The sequence below is a fragment of the Diadema setosum genome, chromosome 8 (assembly GCF_964275005.1).
Source record: "Diadema setosum chromosome 8, eeDiaSeto1, whole genome shotgun sequence".
In the NCBI taxonomy this organism is placed as follows: domain Eukaryota; kingdom Metazoa; phylum Echinodermata; class Echinoidea; order Diadematoida; family Diadematidae; genus Diadema; species Diadema setosum.
In genome coordinates, this window is record NC_092692.1 from 7905647 (window position 1) to 7917838 (window position 12192).

A 12192-nucleotide genomic window follows, 5' to 3' on the forward strand; every position below is an offset into this window, starting at 1 on the left:
GTTGTTCATAGTTTAGCTGTATTCATTATACCCCCGCCAAACGAAGTTTGAAGGGGGTATATAGGAATCAGCGGACGGTCGGGCGGTCGGGCGGTCGGTCAGGCGGTCGGGCGGTCGGGCGGTCGGTCGGGCGGTCGGTCGGGCGGTCGGTCCGTTGCAAATCTTGCGTCGCGAACTACTTCCTCAGTTTTCAACCGATTCCCATAAAACTTGGCACAGATGTGTGCCTTGGGTTGTAGATGTGCAAGACGTATTTTTTGACAGTACCCCAAAGTACGTTGCCATGGTAACGGCATATTATGGGCAAAAATGGGTACAAATCTTGCGTCGCGAACTCCTCCCACAGTTTTTGATCAATTTTTATGAAATTAGGTACAGATGTTCGTCTGAATATGTTAATGTGCAAGACACATATATCCGCAGTGGCAAAAAGTGCGTTGCCATGGTAACGGCATGTTATTGGTAAAATATAGGGCAAAATGCTTCATGGCAAAACTGCTTCATCAGTGTTCTTCCAATTCTCATGGAATTCATATTGAATGTTTGTCTTAGGATATAGGTCAGCATGACACATTTCTTGACAGTGACAAAAAGTATGTTGCCATGGTAACAGCTCACATATTATGAGCCAAAATGATGGAAAATTTTGTGTTGCAAACTACTTCCTCAGTTTTTGCCCAATTTCCATGAAACTTGGTACAGATGTGTGCCTTTGGTTGTAGATGTGCAAGACGCATTTTTTGACAGTACCCGAAAGTACGTTGCCATGGTAACGGCATATTAATGGCAGAAGATCAAGGAAAGATCTTGTGGATTTAACTACTTCCTCAGTTTTTTGACCAAAGCTTAAATGTGGCACACACCTTGATCTTGGTGAGAAGATGTGGAAGACATATTTTTCGGACGTGTCGGAAGCTGCGTTGCCATGGTAACGGCATATAAATGGCAGAAGATCAAGGAAAGATCATTCCTTGGGTAAGACTGTCGTCACGGGGCGGGGGTATTAATCACCTTAAGTGGTATTTCTAGTTCGAATTGTATCCCTGTACATAGTAGAGTAGTTCACTAATTTCGCGATCTTCATCTTCAACCGAACGTTGTGTGATCAACCCTAAATACTTGATCTTTGGGTTATTCCAAAGACTTGCTCCTTCCATCACAGCTCTAACCATGTCTCTCAGTTATCACTCCTTCATGCACAGAAAACTCTTTACGTAAAACCCATGAACTCTTTCATTTGGATATAACCGTTTGGCTATTTAAAACAAACAATGATTAAATCAATCATTAATTAAATCATGACTTGCTTCACAAGATATTGATTTATCATAGCCTTCTCATTTTGAACAAGTCCAAGAGAACCAAATAAGAACATCAGAAAAGAAGAAGAAGAGAAATTTAAGAAGAAGACTAATTTAAACAAGAGTGGTCTAAGATCAAAGGAGAGTTGAAAACGATGAAGAAAATGTAGATTGTACATCTTGGCGAAAATCAAAATGCACAAATGACATTCCAAAATAAGCAAATAAATCCTGAAAACTTGATGAACTAATATAGTACGAAGTAGGCCTAATATTGAACTTGGTCTACTTCCTTGACAATAAATTGAGAAATAAATACGAAAGACAAGCTTGAAACAAACATAAATACAAAATGCGATAAGATTCACAACTTGAAATCAATAAAAAAATAAAATAAACCGGATACATGTGCGTGTAGATATGAAAGAAAAGAAGAAAAGAAGAAAACTCCATATTTAACTATTCATCAATTTGTAGCTTGATTGCATCAAAAAGATGTTGTTTATATAATCTTTTAAATTGTCTTACGGTCTTACTGATCCTGAAAAGTATATTCAAATTATTCCATAAAATAGTACCTTTATAAAATATTGATGACTGCGTACACAATGTGCGATTTAATGGGAGATGGATATTCTGAGCATTTCTGGTATCATCATGAATTGAACTATTCAGGGTAAAATAATCTAGCATGGAATACATCAGGAAGAAGACTATTATTAAGTTTATACATGAATATTGCAGACTCTAATGAAATCATATCTCGAATAGGTAATATCTGTGTTTCTAAAAACAGAGGTAAACTGGGGAAAGCATAAGTTGAATTTTTTTTTTTGTAATTTATGTATGCGATCAATATTCTTATTAAAAGTGAAACCCCATACAATATTGCAGTAATGAATATGTGGTGAAATCAAGGCATGATATAAAATTTTAAGGACATTCCTAGGAAGATACCGTAATTTATACAAAACCCCTATGTTCTTTATATAATATTAGCTGTATGATCAATATGATAATTCCAAGATAATCTTTCATCTATAATTACTCCTAAAAACTTTATACTTACAACTGTATCTATTCTAAATATTCTTAAAATACAATTGCAAATTGTGGTCTGTTATGATTCGCATACCAAATAAAATATAATGAGTTTTAGCTACATTCAAAATCAGCTTATTGGCTTCCATCCAATCACTATTCATGCAATTGTCTATCAACAATATTAAACAGTTTACTTGGATCTGAGCCTTTAGAAAATACACTGGTATCATCAGCAAATAAAACATAACTTAAATGTTGAGTTAACAAAGGTAAATCATTTATATATATTAGAAAAAGAAGAGGGCCTAAAATCAATCCTTGTCATGCTTGTGGCACACCACAATTAATTGTTCTGATATCAGATTCAATTCCATTAACCACAGTTAACTGTTGATGATCTTTAAGATAACTACTTAAAAATTTGAGTGTTGGGCCACGTATACCATAGTAATATATTTTTTGTAATAAAATAAAATAATCTATTACCTCAAAAGCCTGAGGAAGGTCAATAAATATTGTTAAAGCATCTTCTTTATTATCTATAGCATCATTTATCTTTTTCACAAGATCTAATATTGCTGTGGCTGTTGTATGACCCCTTCTGAATCCAAACTGACTTTTTATGAAAATACTTTGTTTATCTATAAACTCAATTAATCTATTAGATATATTTTTTTTCTAATATCTTTGAAAATATAGTTAAAACCGATATTGGTCTGTAATTATTAATAACATTACGGTTACCCTTTTTATGAATTGGTGTTACACGTGCGATTTTCAATTTTGATGGAAAAAATCCAACAGACATACAGTCATTGAAAAGAAAACATAATATAACAGAAATTACAAACTTTATTACTTTTATATCTACACCATCTACACCTGAACTTACATTACTTTTCATTTCCTCTACAATCGTTATTATTTCTTCTTTAGATATTGGCTTAAAAAATATGCTATTTTTATTAGGAAATTTCAAATATTTATCATATGAATTTTCATTTCTCTTATCATTACAGATCTGCAGTTTCTTACCAATACTAACAAAAAAAAAATCATTAAAAACATCAGCTATATCCCTAGTGTTTGTTATTTTTTCATTCCCAATACTTTCTATTAAACTGCTTTTCGTATTTCTTGTACCCTTTAAAAGATATTAATTATTTTCCATGTTGATTTAATATCATTTTTCACTCGATGAAATTTTTCATTAAAATATTTCTTTTTTGCTTGCCTTAATCGAAGTGTAACATAATTCCGAAATTTATTATAAACCTCTTTTCTATAAGGGGTTGGTTTCTTAACATATTTTTTATACATACTTAATTATTTTACGACAAAGCTTAATCAAATCCTTAGTCAACCATGGATTCTTATTCTTCTTAAAATTATATGATTCATAAGGAAAGCATTCATCATAAATATCTTTAAATACTTGCAAAAAACTATTATACTTAAAATCAACACTTCCTTCACGAATGTAATGTTCCCATTCAACATTTTTCAATGTGTTAAAAAAATGAATCATATTTGACTGAGTAATATTACGCTTTACATAAGTGGGAAATGATTTGTTTGTACTATGGGCGATGGATGAGGACATACAAAAAAATGGCAGGTGATCATTTACATCACTAGTCAAAATTCCTGAGTGAATACAAATATTAACATTTGTAGATATATTATCTAACTAAGTTAAGTTACATAGTGAATGATACATAATCGAAAAAATCTCTAGTGCAGTTCTTCATGGATTTGGAAAAAAAAAAATTGATCATGAACTATTCATACACATGTATGTGTAAATGGAAGGTCAGGTCTACCTTCTAATAGCGGTCCTTAATATGATATGATACCGTTACGTATCGTACATCAAGAGAAGTGAGTCAATAATGTATGAAAATAATGATAAGCATTAATGCACAGGAGGAATTATGACATGACTGTTTTTGAAATAATTAGTAGGCCTAAAATACATATTATTGAAAAAAGTATGAAGACATTTTGACAAGTGACCTAAATCATTTATCATGTAACTATAGCTCTGGAAATTTTATGTAATTATATACAATATTAATGTTTTGTTGTTAATATACAAATTCCCAAGGAAAAGTAGAGAAGACCTGCAAAATGATGCAATGATAAACTGCTAAGGCAAACGCACAGACTTGAAGATTAAACAAAACAAAATCATGTAGGAATACTATTGTACCAGCCAGGTTTTAAACTGTCCACGCAATGGAAACATTAGATATATACATGACACATGTATATTTACCCTTCCATAATTGTCATTAATTCGTAGTACGTTAAAAAAAAAGAAAGAAATACAAAGTATACAGCAAATCAAACTAAATAGATTTCTAACATAATCTACTGTGATTAATAAAGTTTACATTATTTTCCGCTTTCAAATGTACGGATATGTGAAAGAAATGCTAATTTTTATGTGTTAATGTATGAGCGCGATTCTTATTAATTTTTCCTGTTAGGAGGGCAATGATATATAGCTTAAATCCATTCGATATGACTAACATCACATGTTCGTACATTTAACTTTTATATCAGATTTACAAAGAGAACCCAGTACGCTGAACAAACGAAACTACATGTAATTCTAGATTCTAAGGTATTTATAAAATGAATCATTAATCATGGTTTCAAAATGTGTATAGCAGCAAAAGCATTTACTACGCCATATTTTACACCCTTCAACATGAACTATAAATCAGATAAGGTATTACGGTTTGATATACAGTTGCACGCTAGCAATCCATTCAAAATGTTTAGTCATGATAATGTTAGAGAATATCCGAAAGTTTGCTATTCAAAACTTACGTCATAAGAGAGTTCATTAATCTGGAAGTAGTGACAACTTTGATAATCCTAAAATGAAAGTTCAAATTTTGGTCGATTAAATTTTCATTTTTGCCCCCATTTTCGGGGTATATATGAATCTCCGCGGGGTCTAGATTAACAGAGAGTTTTGTGTTCGCAATAACTGGCGTCCCCCGCATAAGACCTCCAAGAGCATAACACGTGGGCAATGTGAATGCGTGAATGAATTAAATCTTGCTCGGGAAAGGAGTACAAATAACATAGAAATGAGAATGAAATTGTTAAAGAGTAAATTTATCGAATAATAATTTAGCATAAATGTAACCCCTTAATTAGAGTTATGACAGTAACCTACATGGATAAAGTACAGATTAGATAACTGAAATCGCTTTCTGTATCATACGCTCTCCATCACTGATTTCGTTTAAAAAAAACCAAATAGATAAATAAATTGAATAGTTAAGGCATTAATGCAAAGTGACGTTCATCTATAAATATTCGGTAATCTGCCACAACACACCCTAGAATATTGAAGAACCTTATATAATACTTGTATTAATGACATTAGTCATGAACCTATCATCTCATGAAAATAACAATACAGTCGTCTTATATTGGGTGATATTATAAAGGAAATTCGATTGAGAACCAAAAGGCGATTAACCCTACACGAGATAAGGGGAGAAGAGATGAGACATGAAAACTTAACAAATATCAATTTGGAGCAAACGACGTGGTATCATCGATTACACTCTTCACACTCCACCAAGTCATCTTCCTCCTCTTCCAAGTATTCTCCTCCACATTCCGCTCATGGCCTTTCTCTGCTATCATCTGAACATCGTCATCTTCACTGGATCCGACTCTTGTTGATGAGGTCCCGGCTCTGACACTGCATGCTCCACCTGTTTCTTATTTCTATCTTTCCTCCTTCCTATTGTGCTTTTTTTCTTCTTTATTTCTTTTCTCGCCCAGTCAGCAGCATCAGGCACAATGCATGGAAGAAGATGGAGGTAAGTCCCTTTCCTTTTAATCCTTAATCAATGATATGCATGGTAGCCTTCATGACATGCATGACGACTGCCCTAATTAAAGTCAACATAAATCAAAACTAGAATCAATCAACTGCTTTTTCAGCCCTTACTTTTCATTCTCTTTCGTTAATATAAAATTTATCAGGAAATATCACTGTTTAAAAAATCCGGTTAGAATGAAATGGATATCTATTCAATACGACATGAATACACGTTATTCGTCTAAGGAGAAAGAGTGGAAGGACAATTTCCCTATAGCAATGGTCTCGGTATTATATAATGGGTAACGTCTTTTGGCGTGTTTTCCAATAATCAGAATCGATTCAAGTCTTGTAATCTGTGCATATGTACGTCAAACTTCAAAAGAGAATAATGCTTTCATCATACAATTTTTTTTTTTCTATTAGTCAGACCGAGATACATAAAGTCCATCCGTATTTCTTTTTTTTAATATTTGTAATCTAGTCTGTGTGCGCAAGTGATTGCCTCTGAAGAAATGAGGTGAAATGAAAAATTGCCAGACGTATCTATATTTATCTTTGTCTGACCCTGCTTTCCACCTGGTATATAAGTTACATGAAATTGTTGTTTTGTGTATTTAATTGAAGAAAAACAATGTTACTCGACAAGAGAATGCTGTAATGTTGATTATGTTTCGTTTCCTATACAGGTTATACGACCGGCACGAATTGGACATGGAATCCACAAGAAAGCTAATGAATACCCCTTCCCTCTTTTTTCATCGCGTGGACCAAAATACCAGAGTGACGAGCATCAAGTGAGTCTATGCTTGATGTTTAATTTAGATTACTGAAGATAAGGATTGCCCGGTTGCAATAGCTTTTGATTTTCAGTATTAGATTTTGATCATCAGTGTTATTTTCTGTATCGCCACTTTGATGAGTCTGTAACACTGCGCAGAGAGGTCTTTGCACCACGTGTTTACAACAATATGGTATACGTGTAAAGTTTCCTTATTACACCATGTTGGCCCAGGGATCATTGCCTTAATTTTGCTTTTTTTTTTTTTTTTTTGCTTTCTATACATGGAGAAGGAATGAAAGAACAGAAAGGCTAAATGACATATTTAAACGGCCGACAGATAGTGCTGATCAAAATTCGCAAGGTCTGTTCCTGCTTTATTTCATTTCTCCAGAAAAGCAGTTGCAGAGCCATGCAGGAGAACCAAAGGAGAACGACGAAAACGTAAGTATCTTTTAGCTTTAATGCATTGTGACCATTTTCATTTGAGCACTGTCTTATTTGTCGTTTGGCATGTGTCTTTGGATTGTGTATACTTGGTACTACACCGTATGTGCAGGACGTGTGCCATGAAGCACAAGCTGTCGTTGGTATTGAAAAAAAAAGAAAAGAAGATGAATAAAAAAAAGAAGAAAGAAATAATGAGTCTGTGCATACGACCAGTCAAAAAAAAACAAAAAAAAACATTAAGACAGAGAAGAAAAAAAAAAGGACCACACAAAAGAACATCGAAGACACAGACATATAGACAAATGAAAAAAAAAGTTACAAACCCAAGTTGACGTGGCTATTGTGATTGATCAAATTGAATCGAACAGATACGATCAAAATGTGTGCAAGGCGAAGTGAGGTCCAGACGGTGTGAATTTGATAATCGTGGAATGGAAGAGAGAGAGAGAGAAAAAAAAAGAAAAGAATACGAAGGTAGGGAGGAAAAGGAAGAGATAAACGAGATTCTATTTATCATGATCTTTATTATCATCGTTCATTTCATTGCCGATCCCAATATGTTTTGCTGTTTGCTTTTCGCACGGGTAATTGTTATCAACGCCCTGTCGCTTTGGTAGGAAGAACATGAAACGTAATGTTATGAGTCATGTTTATTCAGGATTTTGCGCGCTTGATTGTCTTTGTTTGTTTATCCGTAAATTCACCTCAACCAACGTCAACAATTTTTCTCAGTAATTTTTCTCACGCCCACATTATATCATTTAAAAATCGGATGCTGTGAGATTCAGCCGAGGCTGAAATGTAAAATATAGACCTCCCAACCTTTCTGACTGAAAAATAGGGATGATGTGGCTCAAAGGAGAAAGAGCAGTTCCCATAAGAATGCGTAGTAAAATCATCAAGGAAATTCTTAAATCCTTTACCGTATTGAAACAAGAGCTGGGAATACTATAGTATGACAAAATTCACGTTCTTTTCTCTTTTATTCAGAATGGTTCGGAGGTCTGTAACATTGTATGTACATTTTTAAGCTCTTACAGAGACTGTTATTAGAGACCAGATATAAGATGTTATTTGCGCTTTATGAAAATTGTTTATTATTATTATTATTATTATTATTATTATTATTATTATCTATCAAAAGCTGTTGTTGTTGATTGACGTGCTACTCTGTCTTTTCTCTTTCACAGGGTCTACATAGTGTAGGCTCTACCATAGTTGGTCTGTTGGGTTTCTACAAGCAAGATTGCTCAAGCTTATGATTGTTTCATCGAGCATTCAATGCCAAGCCGCATAGTGCAACCCCTAACTCGGCCGACTTCTTATTGGCTGCTGTTCCTCGATCACGTAGAAGACCACACCTCTTACAGGTGACTGATACTGTTATAATAATGACTTAATTGCAAAACGTGCCGAAGACTGCTATGTGAAAACTACGCCTACTGGAAGCTTCGTTTGCACAAGGAGCCATGCCAATGTACCTGCAACACTTGTAAGCTGACTTTGGGATCTTCCCAAAATGAAATGATTTTTTCCCCTCGTCTCTTTCCGTAGAGGATTTGTTGTCTTCCAATTCGTTTGATGCTAACAAGTAATAAAAGATGGAAAATTTTACATGCCTATTTCTCATAAAAATGTACAAAGGAACACATTAGAAAGATTAAGTACAACACGTGCAATTTGTTATCACAATTTTCATAGAATATAAAGTGTCCACAAATTTTAGCTCTAATAAAATGATTTTGGTGATGACAGATCCACTCAACAGGTACGCCTCCATTTAGTTGACGATTTATCCTGCAATGTTGTTGGGTGCTAAAATAACGAGAGATGAAAAATGTTTATGAACGTGGCCCGGGAACGTATAATGACTTTAAAAGGTTATAGGAAGTTTGATGAAGAAGAGAAATTCGGGCTTTGGATCTGCTTCGCACGGATGATTTGGAAACCATGCTCCGACAAGAAGCACTGAAGGGAAGAGATGCATTAGAGAAAGGGGGATGACGTGGACAAAAATTTGAAGGATTGTCTGGAGGAGCTGGAAAACGGGCACATAAAATGAGATGAAAGAGAATCTGAGTTCATATATTCAAATAATGCACCTTTAGCAATTAAAACACATTCATTTGTAATATCGACAATCTGTTACCATGATCTTCGTACTCTGTTGTAAGGCAGAGAAGTGCGTCAAAAATTGCGACGATAATCAGTTTGAAGTTTTTACTTCACAGTACAATTGTATGCGGATAGAAAGATGGTTCTTCCAAATCTGCAAGTAAACTTCAGCTTGCTCGGAATAATGTATAATAACTAGTCAATGCACCTGCAAAAACAATCGTAATTTTTCAAGGGAAGGTACGGCGATTTAAACAAAAATTAATGTACATATCAATACCTTGAAAAATTGCTGATGGCTGTAGTTGTTGTTTACTTATCGCCTTGCAATAAATAAGATATTTCCCAATTCCAAAGTAAACTAATCAACCTAGCGAGGATGGCCATGTACTGTCTGTTTCGAAAATGTATAATTTTCATTGATATTTTCTTGCAGTTATTCGATCAATATCTAATTCCCCCAGTTTTGTTTCACGGAAGTGATATATTGGGATTCGATCAATGAGTTGTTGAACCTTGGTTAATAAACACTTGGTATTTCATGCTAAAAGGAACGCAGCAAATTATATGATCCAAGCTGAATATGGTAGGTTGCAATTAAAAAAAAATACGAAAACAAAGGTAAACTTTTGGTACAGCCTTTTCAGGAGCGATCATATCATTTATTATTATTATTTTTTTTTAGGAGAACATATACCTTTTCTGTGATTAAAGAAAATAAAAACGGTTTAGGGGATTTAGTGGTACTCTAAAGTGTGAATTAACTACAACCTGCCGATGAATATAATGTGTTTCCCTAATTCTATCAAGTCTTGCGGAATTTAACATTTAAATAATTAGACAGTTTGATTAAACTTGCTTCACTGTTGGTGGTAAGTAACCATTCATTTTAAGATGTTTAATGCTCAAGCCTATATTTTCCATGCATTCCGCGCTTAACATTGTGTGTTTGTGTCGAATGCATCTGCATTTTATACGTTTTTGCGGAAGCCGATTAGTATTTTTTTTTTCGACTGCAGTAATTTTACTATATTTCATCCATTTGTTTTCATATAAATTATGGTTTAATTGAAGTGTGCAAATATTTGAATATTTTCATGTATCCTTCAAAATTCTTAGAAGGTCATAATGTCATGTGTTGCATGTACTCTCCCTCTCCGGCTCTTCTCTCTCTCTCTCCCTCCCCCTCCCCCCCCCTCTCTCTTTATCTTTCTATCTCTAGTGTAAGTGATGAACAAGAACTTTTGAAATGTTAAAGGACAAGTTCACCTTCATGAACATAAGGATTGAGAGAATGCAGCAATATTAGTAGAACACATTAGTGAAAGTTTGAGGAAAATTGGACAATCGATTCAAAAGTTATGAATTTTTATAATTTTTGTCTTGGAACCGCTGGATGAGGAGACTACTAAGGCTCGTGATGTCATATGAGTACAACAGTATAAAGAAAATGTAAAGAAAATTCAACATATTTTCACTTTTTTTCGCATAATAAAAGAGCACCTGACTTGCCTCTTTCTAAAGGCAATGGGAATAATATTATCCATACCATATGTCAGTAACGAGTCAAGGGAATGTGTACTTTTTTCAAAAGATGACATTTTGTGAAATTCTCTTTATATTTTCCTTATATTGTTGTACGCATGTGACATCATACACTGCAGTAGTCTTCTCATCCAGCGGTGACTGCACAAAAACTTCAAAAAATTCATAACTTTTGAACGGATTGTCCGATTTTCCTCAAACTTTCAATGATGTGTTCTACAAATATTGCTACATTCTCTCAATCCTTATGTTAATGAAGGTGAACTTGTCCTTTAATGTAGAGTAATGTGTTCATCGTTTTCTGCAATGCCTTTGAGAAGGTGACGTGTAGGATGAATAAAATTGTCATTATCATTGTCATTGGCTTTGTCACTTTTTACAGGTTTGTGTGCGTTCTTTGACAGTGTCGTCATTTATTTCGTACGTATTTATCCACCCGTTCTATACAAGGTCATAATTGAATTTTCATGATCTGTTCCTTAAATGTATATTATATACCCACAGTCAATGACAATAGGTTATTCAGATGATAGAGAAATGCGAGGTAATAAACGGGCAAGGTAATAATATAGTGTTCTTAAAAAACATATCACAGGAGTATGCAAAATGGCCGCAGTAAAACACATGACGAAACTTCGGGGTTTCATGAGTTTTGAGAGCTAGAGAGAGAACAATACTAATGTGTAGGTGTGGTGTGTGCAGTTGTGTTTGACAGAGATCGAGAGATCGAGAGAAGGGAAACCTTTCAACTTCTCTCCGGGCACGAATGAAAGAAAGAAAGTAGCATTGACATATTTTAATGTGACCATGTTTAAAGCTGCATTCAAGGACAAAAGCTAGTCTTACTTCCGAATTCCATGTTCTACCAGCGCGGAACAGGTAAACAACATGTAAAGAAGTGCAGAAGAGGTGGATCAGGGAGAATGATGAACAGACAGAACACATTTGGCTGGATTAACATGGATGATATACTTACCTAACATATTAGCCGCTCGAGTGAAAAACTGTGGCATTGTACAAAACAGGGTTTTTGCTTTGAGCCTGTTCTCTCACTAAAACACAATGACGAGAATAGGTCCAATAGTACATGCACGACCTCTTTG